The sequence below is a fragment of the Primulina tabacum genome, chromosome 10 (assembly GCF_025594145.1).
Source record: "Primulina tabacum isolate GXHZ01 chromosome 10, ASM2559414v2, whole genome shotgun sequence".
Taxonomy (NCBI): domain Eukaryota; kingdom Viridiplantae; phylum Streptophyta; class Magnoliopsida; order Lamiales; family Gesneriaceae; genus Primulina; species Primulina tabacum.
Window position 1 is genome coordinate 36,256,852 of NC_134559.1, and position 14,853 is coordinate 36,271,704.

Sequence of the window (14,853 nt, forward strand, 5' to 3'; positions counted from 1 at the left end):
TCCGACACCCTCACTCCCATCTCAACATTTTCATAGAAATCCCAGCAGCTGAAAGCACGACCATTTCCATTCAAGGCGTAAGAAAATTCTCCGACTTGATTTCCGACGCTCGTTCTTCGGTTTTCTTGCGAAATATTTTCACCAGGCACGCTTTATATCATTCTTCTGCATCATACACGTTTTATATACTGAGTTTGGTGTTCATGCATGAAAAGTTTCGATCCAAGCTTGTCTATGGAAGATCTTTGATTTTCTTGTGTTTATTGCATTCTTTTTGTTTCAAGTCTCACATTTTCTTGAATTGTGCAAGGAGGCTGCCATTTTGTTGATGCTAAGGGACCGTTTAGAGCAGGTTAGTGGAGTCATGAGGCTGGTGTAAGGTTCGGTAGGTTTGGAGTGAAGGCCGAGATGTGTAGCGGCTTGGGGTTTCTCGTTTTCTTTGTCTAGATCGGTGGGTAGGTGAAGTCTGGTGGTGCAAGGGCGACTCTAGACCTTCAACAGTCTCTAGTGGGTCTGAATCATGGTTTGGAAATGCGCGAACGCTGCTGGTCTTGTCCTAGAAGCCGCAAGGAAAGAGTTGGACGAGTTGGGTTCGATTGGTGTTGTGGGGAGTGTAGCGATAGGGTGATCTACGCCTGATTCATGAGGCTGATGGCGTGGGTGCAGTAGGTTCAGGGGAGCCCTATGGTGGTCTAGGAAAGGCTGAGACGTGCCTGATTCCATCGGTGTTGGGCTAAGACGCGAGAATAGGGAGGTAGTGTAGTAGGGTAGGCGAAAGGGGAAGAGGCTGATTTCCAGCATCTTGTAAGGCCTGATCGAATGGTTTAAGCGACGGGTCTGGATGTTTATAAGGCCTTTTAAGTGTTTATTAGGTGTGGTAAAAAGTTAAGAAAAATATGGTTAAGTTTCGAGTCGATTCGGGTTAAAACCGAGACACCGGTCCAAGTTTTAAAACAATTCGGTTAAGTTATAAAATGGGCTCGATTTTACGTCTAGGGATGCTTTTAAATATTTTTTGGGATATTTTAAGGAATTTGGTAAGCTTCGGATCAAAATAATGAGTTTTGGATTTATCCGGGATTTAATCGCAACACGAAACGTTAATTACAGAATTAATTGAAACACTAGATTTAAGCTTTATTAAATTATGAAAAATTATATTTAAGGTCAAATAATTATAAGAAGTCTGAGTTTTTAATTTGGGAATTTTATGCTAAGGTTTGGTTTAATTCGGGATTAAAGTGCGTTAATATGTTATGTTTAAAAATTAATTTAAAATTCATCGATTTAAGCCAAATAAAAATATGGGAAAACTTTTGTAGGCTTAAATAATTATTTGGGACATGTTAGAGTCAATGATATTAAGAAAATGTCAAAAACGTGAAATTTTACGTCCAAGGGCAAAATGGTAATTTTTGGGTTTCCAGGGGCAAAATGGTCATTTTGCACCCGGGGTTAGATGTTGGTCCTGGCAGCGCCATGAGCACAAATTTACTATATTTTAAAGTTTTATGCATCATGATCACGATTTTTAAGAATTTATGAAAATATACGTTGCATGCTTGGTTTAAAGGAAAAATTACGTATATGCATGTTTTATTAAGTGGTGAATATGATGATGTTTTTGAAGGATGGGAGTTGGTTGTGACTGATGATGTATATGTATACGATGATAGGATTGGAGATATCGTGAGGGAAAAGGCCCTAGAGGGAGCCCGTTTACGGGAGAAGGCCCCAGAGGGAGACCGACGATCGTATTTCCATTGACATGAGATGAGATATGATGAGCTGAGGCCAAGGCTCAGTGGACGGGTAATGCTGTCGCTGATGTCCCCGCCGCCGGGTACCACGGTTTTATAGATGGATCCATCGATAGAGCTGATACGAAAGAGCTGATACGAAAGTCACAACTAATGAACTGAATTCAATTAAAAAAAAATGTTTAAGTTTATGATGACATGATTTAATACGATATTATTTGATACGACATGTTTATATTCATCTTTTAAAGTTTATGAAAGGTATGTTGGCATTATGATTTTACAATACATGTTTATGTTATGCTTTTAAGTTCATGAAAGATATGTTGAGTATGATATTTTTCACTGGTGTGTGCTATGTATATGTACTTGTTATTTCTGGTATAGGTGTGTTGATTCTTTAGACTCACTAGGCGTGTGTGATGCAGGTGAGCTAAATGTTGAGGAGACTATAGGTGCCGAACTCTAAGTAGGCAGACCTGGTGCGATGACACGACCCGAGGACCACATGTTTTCCGCATTACGATTTATGAGATTGAGAGGAAATGAATATTTTCACACGTTGATGATTTTAAGATTTTTATTAGTTTATGTTTTCGTATGATTGTAGATGAGTTTGGTTATTTTTTTACCGTCAAATTATTACGATTATTTTAAATGTTATTTCGAAAATGCGAGCTTTTATTTAAAAAAAATGTCCAGTAGAATTTTAAAAATGAGTGAGACGTTACAGTTGGTATCAGAGCAAGGGCCATGTATAGGGTTGTGCCACCTCCAGTTTCTGCAGCTCAGTCTTCAAGCCTCAAGTCTGTAAGCTTTTATGATTTCAATGTTTTAAATGTTTTACTCATATCACCTGCATGTTAACATGATTTACGCTTTATGATGATTTACGGTATATGTTTAACTGCTTTTATGATTTAAGGATTTACTGTTTTAAAAACTAGATTAAATTGCATGTTGGTTACGTTTGGAATTGGACATGTCTAAGAATTCGAATATTGGTCTTTAGGAGAAGTGGATAATGATTTGATTATATCGATTTTTAGGTTAGAAGTACTGATGTTCTACTCTTTGGGGTAATAAGTTAATCTTGAAAGTTATGAATGCTTTTGGGACTTGTAGAATTTCTAAGAAATTATTGATAGTTCGTGGTTACTAGTTGAATTAATTTTTGATGAATCCATACAAGGATTAATGATTCGAAAACTACGACGATTTTTGGAAGTATAAAAACGTAGAATTTATTTAGGATGCATTCTCTACCTAATGGGACCTAAGGATTTAATTGAATTGATTGAGAATTTAAAGGACCTAATTGTAATAACAAATAATTGAGGACCTAAGTGCAACAATAAAATTCTAAGGGACTATTTCGAATTTACCAAACTTTGGGATTAAATTTTTAGTTTTGAGAATTTTAAGGTTTAATGAGTCCAAGTCGAAAATTTTATGGAAAAAAAATGCAAATTTCGAGGAGTTATAAGGCCAAAATTGTAATCTTTGACAATTTTAAGGACCAAATTGTAAATTTTGAAATTTTGAGGATTAAAATTCGAACTTTTGAGGAACACTTGGGTAAAATCAGTAATTTTCGAGGTTATGAGAATTGATCTTGGGTCTAATAAAGTTAAGATTATTGAATTTTATGTTACGAGAAACCTATAAAATGGGATTAGGAACGCCAAGAACTTATGGGTAATTTTTGGATTCTCGAGATTAAGGACAAATTCGGATAATATTCGAGGAAAGTAAGAACTAATTTTGAAATTTTTAAGAAATTTAGGGATTTGTTTAGCTGTAAGTGAGAATTGAATGGTTTAAATGATAAGACTTTTCGGTGATTTGAGCTTGAAGAGATAATTAGAACTTGATTATAATCTGGCTTATAATATAATAAGGAATGACAATCAAGGGCATTGTAGGATGATTCAATATTGGGCTTGAAAATCTAAATGTTAATGGAATAAGACAATGGAAAAAAATTAAGAATTTAGAGTGATAACAATTTAAGGTAAAGTGATCATTTAGTCAAGTTACAAGATTAGACATTAAGTTAACTTATTTTTGGGGACTTAAGGTTTGATGTAGCATAAGTTTTAATCATGATCTTAAGTGTTAAAATTATATCTTTGTTGGAATTTAAATTTTCTAGAAAGTTGGGTATATTTGATGGTTAGGTTACTCGATAGATGCATGTAAGAATTGAGGTGGACACCTCGTCTTGAGGAATTTTTGGTAAGTTATTAAGAAACTTGAGAATAAGTGAATATGTGTGTTGGAATTATATTATCTAATACTATTTGGGTCGCGTAAGCTTGAATTTTAAGTTTATGGAATACGTGTTCATAAGGAAATTTTGGGTGAAAAAATAATAATAATAATAAAAAAAAGAATTAGTTGTGTTCAACATAAGTTATCAATTAATGAATATTAAGATTTTTATCGAGTGAGAAATCTAAAAAGCTTGATATGTGGATTCTAGAACTCTATGGAGTATAAGTGAAGTTGATTTATTAGAGTTAGTCTAATGCTCCCATGGGATGACTTAATAAGTTTTATACGCTAGTATGTATGAAGCATTGAGAATACGTAAGAATGCAACATTCATTTCAACGAGGAAAGTCCAAGGGCCTTAAGCCTCAACTAAATTGTAATTGGGAAGAAAATAGTTTAAGCATGTGATTGATGATAGAAGTGTTTTATTAATTAGGTAGAAGTTCGATAGTTTTATGGATTAACGCTACTCGAATTTAAAGATTTGCAACAATTTAATATTTGGGATGTACTTGTAAATAATTAAGTTACGTAAGTTTGGTGCTATAAGATAATGATTCGATTCAAGGATCTTAGGCGAATATCATTATGGGTTTGAGATAAGGTTTAACTTTTAAGTGTATCACCGAAGATATAAGTCGATCAGTAAAATCTTGGTGTTAAGATTTCTTAAGTTGCATAAATGATAATGTATAAATTGATGAACATTACGTGTATAGTATAAGAAAAGTAAGACGCAATAAAATTCGAAGTGCCATTTCTAATATTGGGAAGTTTGAGAAAAATCGGAATTTGAGGCATGAGTAGAATAGAACTAAGTCGCAATAAGTCGTTCTAGGTTGCAATTCGCAAATAAGGATTTCAATAGGCAAAATAATTAGGATTGAGGAGACATAAGTACATCCTAAGATTTATTATTTTATCAGAGTGGCGCAGCGGAAACGTGGAATATTGAGATTCTAGAATTAAGAGTCTAAACTTTGTGATTATCAAGGATAAGCGAATTTCGCGGACGAAATTCAATTTAAGGGGAGAAGATTGTAACGTCCCGAAAATCGGAAAGTTCACGTAAACCACATGCATGCAAATTATTAAATTCTTTGGTATTTCATTAAATTCTTTTAAAGCATAAAATGTATTTTTATTTTATTAAATTGTGTTTAATTATTTTTATGCATTTTATTCATAATTCATGCATGGTAGAATTTATTCCATACATTTTATAAGTTCATGCATTAAGGTTTTTAAGTTGCATTTCGCTCTTGAACGAGGATCAGAGACCGGAAAATTTTCAAGAAAATTATTTTTATTACACGATTAAGTTCTATTAATTAATATAAGATGTTTTAAAGGTATTTTTCAAGAATTGAGATTTATTTGATATTTTTATCCGCAGAATTTTATTTTTACCCGGTAAGCAAATTTTATCGAATCGGGGGATTTTTTGAGGGTTCGGCTAATATTTTCAAAAACTTTACACCACGAAATATTTTTCGGGAGTGTGTTTGGACTTAATGAGAATACTTTTAAGCTTGTTGGGCTTAAAATCCTTTTTAAATCTTTAATTAACAACTTATGGCCTATTATATTTTAATTAACTACATAATAAATCCATAAGGACCCACTACACCTAACATTACCCTCCCCAATCAGCCGACACCCTCAATCCCATCTCAACATTTTCATAGAAATCCCAGCAGCTGAAAGCACGGCCATTTCCATTCAAGGCGTAAGAAAATTCTCCGACTTGATTCCCGACGCTCGTTCTTCGGTTTTCTTGCGAAATATTTTCACCAGGCACGCTTTATATCATTCTTCTGCATCATACACGTTTTATATACTGAGTTTGGTGTTCATTCATGAAAAGTTTCGATCCAAGCTTGTCTATGGAAGATCTTTGAATTTCTTGTGTTTATTGCATTCTTTTTGTTTCAAGTCTCACATTTTTTTGAATTGTGCAAGGAGGCTGTCGTTTTGTTGATGCTAAGGGACCGTTCAGAGCAGGTTAGTGGAGTCATGAGGCTGGTGTAAGGTTCGGTAGGTTTGGAGTGAAGGCCGAGATGTGTAGCGGCTTGGGGTTTCTTGTTTTCTTTGTCTAGATCGGTGGGTAGGTGAAGTCTGTGTTGGATCTCGGTTTTCTTCACGTCCAAACGCAGCGGAAGTTTTAAAATTTTAGTTTATTTTGACAATCAAAATAAGTTTTGCTTTGGACGCTCGTATGATTTTATCATAAACATTCATAGGGTGTTAAAAGTTATACCTTTTGTGAATAAATCACTGGACTCCAACTAATCCGGTATAAACGGATTAGCTCTTGTTGATTCCCTACGAACTTTCTTCGATCTCCTAATCCGGTCCACGATTGAAATATTTGTTCCTCTTCTAAATTGCACTAGAAATTTAGAAGAACTTTTGCGTAGAGATTGAAAACGAGAGACGGCTCAAACCTTTTTTTTTTCAAAAATGGCCAAAAATATTTTTGGAGGAATTTTTGATATTGCCATTCACGTGAATCACCAATTGGGAGACTTGGAAGCTAGGTCAATTTTTCCTCTTTTTTTCCTAAAAACAATAGCCTTGACCTAAATTCCATAATTAACATTAATGGGTTTGATTAATTAATTGGGCTAGTCCAACTAGTTTAATCAATTAATCAAAGTCCATTAATAACTTTAATTATTTAATATGTTGGACTTGTACTCCTACAAGCCCATTAAACATATTCCCATTATATTTAATTTAATATTTAATAAACTCAACTTTTAAGTTTAATAAATTAAATTAATTATAAATTCAACATTTGAATTTAATATTTAAATTATAAATTCAACTCCTTGAATTTATCACCTCCAAAATTTAATATTAAATAAACCCAACTTTTGAGTTTAATAAACTAAATTATCAAATTTTATAAATTCAACTCCTTGAATTTATTCTCTCCAAATTTCATAAATTCAACTTCTTGAATTTACTATATCATAAATTCAACTCCTTGAATTTACTATATTATAATATAAATTCAACTCCTTGATTTTATTCTCTCAATATTTTATATAAATTCAACTCCTTGAATTTATTATCTCATAATATAAATTCAACTCCTTGAATTTATTCTCTCAACGGGAACAAACGATCCAGTGCTTGTGTGACCCTCAATGGTTCAGGGATACAGCTAGCCGTGGGTTCACAACTCCTTGTGATTCAGGACATAATCCTTTATTCGGGCTTACCCTTAATTTGCCCCATTCTATGTATCAACAATTGATCATGAGAATGTCAGAACTCATTTCTGATTGCACCCATCGGATCATGGTAAGAGCGTCTAGTAGCATCGCCCCATGACCCCCTAGGTATCACTGATAGTGCCTGCAAGAACCAGTAGATTATGATTAACGTACAGTACGGTCCCTTCATCTCATATATCCCAATCGAATCTGCAACCATTAGTTCATCGAGGGTTGCATAATAATTCGATAACTATGTGACAACTATAATAGTGGAATCGCGTGTACTATTGGAGAACTCCTTCTCCAACGTACATCTCATACTCTGGCCAGAGATTCCATGCACTATTATTACATCAGATCACATAGGATATCCACACCCGTAGATGAGCGGTGAATCCCCGACTACAATGCACTGGCTCCTATATGTGTCGCAACTGTACCCAACCTCGCCACCTGATGACTCTCCTGGAGCCGATAAATGAGTCAAATCACAGCCCTAGCATATAGAGCCTCAGTTTTGTCCCGGTCGTAAGGACTAATGGTGTACAATCATAACCATGGACTTATCCTCTCGATGAATGATAACCACTTGGAAAGTCCGAGGGAGGGTTGTTCGGTATAATCATCATATGACTACCCATCTGCATGTTTGGACATCTCTATGCCCTTACCAAGAAACGCAGTACACAACATCACAGATGCTAGTCTCGAGCTCAAGCGGCCTTTATCCCTGTTTTAGGCGGCTGAATCGACTAGGAACGAATTTAGAATATGCAGTGTTTACAAATGAGTTTCAACATCGAATTACGATTCATTTGTATTAAAGCATAATCAAGGACTTTATCTATGCTGTTTGCATGGGCATATAGATAAAGTATAACAAGATCATAAAAAGTTAAATTAAAATAAAGATTGTTTATTACACTTGAGTCAATAAATTCCCTAGCCAACCGTTGGCTTGCAGGGCATCTACTCTAACAATCTACCACTTGCCCTAGAGCCAACTACCCATAACTTTAATCCCATTGCTTCGCGATGCTTCTCAAACAATGGTCCTGGCAAGGGCTATGTAAGTGGATCAGCAACATTATCTGCAGAGGGGACTTTTTCGACTGATATGTCTCATCTTCCCACAATCTCCCGTATGATGTGGAACTTCCTCAGTACATGTTTGGATCGCTGATGAGACCTTGGTTCCTTTGCTCGTGCAATGGCACCAGTGTTGTTCCAGTACAACGGGACTGGATCAACTCCATTAGGAATAACGCCCAACTCTTGGACAAAATTCCTCATCCAAACTACCTCTTTGGCTGAATCAGATGCAGCAATATATTCAGCTTCAATGGTGGAATCCGCAACGGTGTTTTACTTGGAACTTTTCCAAGAGACAGCCGCACCATTAAGCATGAATACAAAGCCAGAGGTCGATTTCGAATCATCTACGTCACATTGGAAGCTAGAATCAGTGTAGCCTTTCAATTTCAATTCTCCACCCCATAGACCATGAACAAGTTCTTAGTCCTTCTCAAGTACTTAAGAATATCTTTCACGGCCTTCCAATACATTGGACCAGGGTTTGCCTGATATCTGCTTGTAACACTCAGAGCGTAAGCAACATCAGGACGTGTCTATATCACACTATACATGTTACTACCAATGGCTGACGCATATGGAATTCGTGTCATCATCTCTATCTCTTCATCAGTTTTGGGACACATTGCCTTAGATAGAGTAATACCATGACATATTGGTAAGTATCCTCTCTTGGACTCTTCCATAGAGAATCGTTTTATAATGGTATCGATATAGGTGGCTTGGGTGAGTCCGAGCATCCTATTTGATCTATCTCTATAGATTTGTATTCCCAATACGTAGGATGCTTCACCCATGTATTTCATGGAGAATTTACTGGATAACCATACTTTAGTTGATTGCAGTAATCCTACATCATTCCCAATGAGCATGATATAATCAACATAAAGTATTAGGAATGTCACTGCACTCCCACTAACTTTCTTGTACACACACGGTTCCTCAGGATTCTTAGCAAAACCAAACTCTTTGATAGTTCTATCAAATCTGAGGTTCCAACTCCTTGACTCCTGCTTGAGACCATATATTGATCTCTGAAGTTTTCATACCTTATGCTCACTTCCCACTGATGTGTATCCCTCAGGTTGAGACATATCAATCTCCTCTTTGATGTCTCCGTTGAGGAATGCAGTCTTTATATCCATTTGTCATATCTCATAGTCATACTATGCTGCTATGGCTAGTAGTATTCTAATGGACTTAAACATAGCAACTGGTGAAAAAGTTTCCTCATAGTCAACTCCTTGCCTTTGAGTATATCCTTTTGCAACCAGTCTTGCTTTGAAGGTCACTACCTTCCCATCCGCCCCAAGCTTTCTTTTGTAGATCCATTTGCATCCTATGGGAACGATTCCCTCAGGTGGATCCACTAATGTCCAGACTTGGTTTGAATACATAGAGTCCATTTCTGACTGCATGGCTTCAAGCCATTTGGTTGAATCAGTATCAGATATTGCTTCTTTGAAATTCATTGGATCACATCCAACACAATGCTCATCGTGGCTTTGTTCATGAAGAAGCGTATATCTTGCAGGCGGTCTAATAACCCTATCAGACCTTCTAGGAGCTTGTACTTCAACTACTGGTTCTTGGAAATGGGTTAAACTTCTACAGTTGAGGAAGTATCTTGAATTTCTTCAAGTTCTATCATCTTGCCTTTTCTATCTAATAGAAATTCATTTTCCAAAAAGGTGGCATTTCTTGAAACAAACACTTTTGCTTCATTGAGACGATAGAAATAATACCCAACAGAATTCTTTGGATATTCTACAAAGTAGAACAAAGTGGATCTACTATCCAGTTTGTCTCCCACTGTCTGCTTCACGTAAGCAGGACATCCCCATATTCTCTCGTAAGAATATTTGAGAGTTTTTCCCATCCATATCTCATATGGTGTTTTATCAACTGCTTTAGCGTAGACATTATTCAACAACATTGCCGCAGTTTCAAGCGCAAAGCCCCAAAATGATGTAGGCAATTCAGTGAATCCCATCATGGATCAAACCATGTCCAACAAGGTTCGCTTACGACGTTCAGAAACACCATTCAATTGTGGTGTTGCTGGTGGAGTCCACTGTGAGAGAATCCCATTCTCTTTTAGATAACCCAAAAATTCAGCATTTAAGTATTCTCCACCTCGATCAGATCGAAGTGCCTTAATACTTCTTTCCAGCTGATTTTCTACTTCAGATCTGAACTCTTTGAACTTTTCAAATGCTTCAGATTTGTGTTTCATCAAATAAACGTACCCATACCTCGAATGGTCATTAGTAAAGGTAATGAAGTAAGATTGCCCATATTTTGTGCTAACACTTATCGGGCCACAAACGTCTGTGTGGATCAAATCCAGTAGACCATGTGCACGTTCCACGTTTCCATCGAATGGAGTCTTAGTCGTTTTTCCTTTTAGACAGAACTCACAAGTAAGTAGAGAATTTATGTTTGACAAGTCAAACATGCCTTCTCCCACTAGTTTGTGCATCCTTCTTTGGGAAATGTGACATAGTCTAGCATGCCATATTTGTGTGGGATTTGGATCATCTAATTTTCTTTTGTTTGTTGTGAAATCATGTTTACTTGGACATTCACTTATCATTTCCAGAACATTTCTGGCACATATAATTTCTTATGTCCGGACTTCTTGCAGTGAAATAAATATGTTCTGACTTATCGGGCTTTGTGGGACCTTTAAGTGTTCTTCGGAGTTTGCCTCTTATTGGGTTTGTTTTTCCTTGTGAGGGGCGGAACATTTCTTTCCCTTACCTTGTGGGTCATTTTTCGTCCGACGAAAGGCCCATTATAAAAATAACAATTTTTTCTTATTTTATGGTGATCTCATAAGTCATAAGCATATTGACTAGCTCTTCAAGACTATCAAAATATCTTATTAAACTTGAAGTTCACCATAACCCCGTCAAATGAGGAATAGAAAGATAACAAATTGATGTTATCAACTAACTCGTTAGGAATCACATATTCCAGGCCCACCACATTTTCAATAAGCCTAGTCATACGTACACCATGCTCATGGGCCAAAGCCCCATCTTGCATACGTGTGGTCATGAGCTCCTTGAAAATAATGTGTATCATTGTAGGAGTTTCATGCACCATGCAACTCTTGCATGTGTATTCGAATGTCAGCAGCATCCAACATTTCCTCAAACTGTCCCTACAGTTCATTTGACATAGAAGCGAGCTTGTTACACTTTAGCTTGCATACTATGGTCTTACCATCTTGCATGCTTTTTCAGTTCAACTGGACTGACATTAGTGTGTATGTCATTTTCTCCAAATTCAGAACAATTTCCCAACCAGTCTTGAAAATTAGATTCGGTTAGCTTGTTAATAACAAAATTAGATTATGTGACGAAATCGAAAAATATACTGATATGGAAACAGAATAATAGTTGCTGATTATTTTAAAATAATTTTAAGATATAAAATATGGATTTTATTTTATAAATCCCCCTCCCACTATTTTGACATTTCCACCACCCTCTGATTAAAAAGGGAAATCGCATTTTCTTAGTGGGCACGTAGAGTCCAATTAGCCAATTATAATCCCGAATAATATCAGCCAATTATAATTTCTAAAAGGTAGAGTCCAATTGCATCCCTATGCAACCTCCGCGTGTTTTGCCTCACGTTTAATAAGGACCCAATAATATGACGCCGTTTATTTTCACGTGTCAAACCAACCCATCAATATTGAATTGTAGTGGACGGTCGCCATGAGTTCCCCCAATAATATGAGCCGAAGTCATGGGAGTTCCACTCAATTCACATCATATGTCCGGTGGAAGTCACAGCTTTCCGGCGTACAGGCCTCCCCAATAATATGAGCCAGACACTGTCCGCGGGTAGCGATCAACATGCAACCACGGTTGATGGAAGGCAAGGAAAAATTAAACTCTTTTAATTTTTACTTTTTCGGTTTGATATAAATTTTGAATCTTATTTAAAATGAGGGATTTTAATTTCAAAAATTGTCTCATCATTTTAATTTAAAAATCGCGTGCCACGAGTTTGTATGTTTGCCGGATTCATGCAACTATATTTACTTAATAATATACATACATGCATACTACTATATATCGCATATATCATAATATGACATTCAACAATAAATAATGATGATCGATCGCCAACACTATTAGATCCATGTGAGCCATACATGGATCCAGGTCCAAACCTAGGTGAATGCAGGGATGCAAATGCAACTATTACAAGAGCTTCCAATATTTTACATGTCTTCATCTCGTTCATCGGGCCCACCATCTTCCAGTCTTGATCTCCCACTATTTCTAATAATTACATTTAAATAGCCATGGCACATAAGGGATACATCTCATGGGGTGGGAACAGGCCATAAACCAGGCCCACTTTAATAATATCAAATATTAACAAAATGAATAAAAACAGTAAAATATCCTAACATACACCTAACACATTGGTCAAGGCTCTCGATCATCCTTCATGCATTTAATATCAAATATTAACATCAATTTAGTTAAACAATTTAATTAATTGATTAATCATATATCTAATAATTTTATCACTAACCACCACAATTATTAAAGAATTAATAAATTAAATAAACAAATTTATTTAATTTCCAATTAAATCAAAAATAATTGATTTCTTGTAAAAACTCATTTTTACCATAAATAATTAAAATCATATTCTAATTATTTATTTTACCAAAAAATTATTAATTTTCAAAAATTAAATTTTCAAAAATAAAAATTGAACCAATTTTCAAAAATTTCAATTTTACCCAAAAATTTGAAAAATCAGAAAATTGCACCCTAGGCCCAAACAATTCAAGCCCATTATCCAAAACGGTTCCCGAGACACTCCCGGGCAGCCGCCCGTGCTGCCCGCCCCGCTGCCCGAACGTTGTGCGGACGTTCCGCACGCCGCGCGCTGTGCGGACACTCCGCACAGCGTGCGCACAATCTGCGCGTCTCTGCGGGCAGGCCGCGCGCACGCTGCGCGCACCCGTGCGCGACCCTACGCGCACGGGCTGCCCGGAACAGCTGGCGAAATTTTAGCCGAATTCCTTCTCTAAGACCCCTTTAATTTGCGATTTTCCGCTTCTGTTAAGCTTCCGTTTCCTCAAGAAATCCACTTAGGAAGTTCTAAATTCGATTCCGGTTCCATTTTATCGTATCCCAGGCATAATAATAGCTTTACATTCGCTATTTTCTTTTTCTTATTTTTTTTTCTATTTTCTGGGAACATTTAGCGATTTTTGTTGTCGTGAGTCGGTTCTGTGCGGAAGGGTATGACGCATATTACTCCATAGACGGTTAACTCATTAAAATAAATTATTTTGACTGTTTTATCCATACTTTACGTAAACAGTCACGGCACGAGGACTTCGAAGGGAGGTCACCCATCCTAGCTCTGCCATCGCGCCAGAACGCTTAACTTCATGGTTCTGATTGGGCGAGAGCAGTGCCGCGTGTTGTCCATCGCCGCCCGCTCCACACGTACTCGAGGGATATAAGAATAAACATCCCACTCAATGTCGGGTGCGATCATACCTGCACTTATGCACCGGATCCCATCAGAACTCCGAAGTTAAGCGTGCTTGGGCGAGAGCAGTACTAGGATGGGTGACCCCCTTTCAAGTCCAAGTGTTGCACCCCTTTTTGTGTTTTTCTATTTTTGATTACTTGTTGACAGACGATTTTCGGCTCAAATCATCTGAATCTCGATCGGGACCAGATAAGACATGTGAAATAAACGTAGCTCGGGCACTGCCGGATTTGGACAAAATTGTAGGCTAATTTGATTGTAAACGGGCAAACGAACGAGACTCAGTACTCCGCAATGAGCTGGCGAGATTTTAGCCGAATTATTTCTTTAAGACCCTCTAATTTACGATATTCCGCTTCTGTTAAGCTTCTGTTTCCTCGAGAAATCCATTTAGGAAGTCCGAAATTCGATTCTGGTTCCATTTTATCGTATCCCAGGCATAATAATAGCTTTACATTCGCTATTTTCTTTTTCTTATATTTTTTTTCTGGGAATATTTAGCGATTTTTGTTGTCGTGAGCCGGTTCTGTGCGGAAGGGTATGACGCAGATTACTCCGGAGACGGTTAACTCATTAAAAACAATTATTTCGACTGTATTAGCTATAATTTATGTAAACGGTCGCGACACAAGGACTTCCAAGGGAGGTCACCCATCCTAGCTCTGTCATCGCGCCAGAACGCTTAACTTCATGGTTCTGATTGGGCGAGAGCAGTGTCGCTTGTTGTCTATCGCCGCCCGCTCCACACGTACTCAAGGGATATAAGAATAAACATCCCACTCAATGTCGGGTGTGATCATACCTGCACTTATGCACCGGATCCCATCAGAACTCCGAAGTTAAGCGTGCTTGGGCGAGAGCAGTACTAGGATGGGTGACCCCCTTGGAAGTCCAAGTGTTGCACCCCTTTTCACGGCACGAGGACTTCGAAGGGAGGTCACCCATCCTAGCTC

General features: G+C 37.0%; 2 non-coding genes across 2 annotated transcripts; both read left to right on the forward strand.

Moving 5' to 3' along the window:
* Positions 1 to 13,891: 13,891 nt before the first annotated feature.
* Positions 13,892 to 14,010, forward strand: LOC142517493 (5S ribosomal RNA). The gene has a single exon (XR_012813237.1). It is a non-coding gene; the product is annotated as a 5S ribosomal RNA (ribosomal RNA).
* Positions 14,011 to 14,688: 678 nt separating this feature from the next.
* On the forward strand, positions 14,689 to 14,807 carry LOC142514212 (5S ribosomal RNA). The gene has a single exon (XR_012810117.1). It is a non-coding gene; the product is annotated as a 5S ribosomal RNA (ribosomal RNA).
* The last annotated feature ends 46 nt before the right edge of the window (positions 14,808 to 14,853 follow it).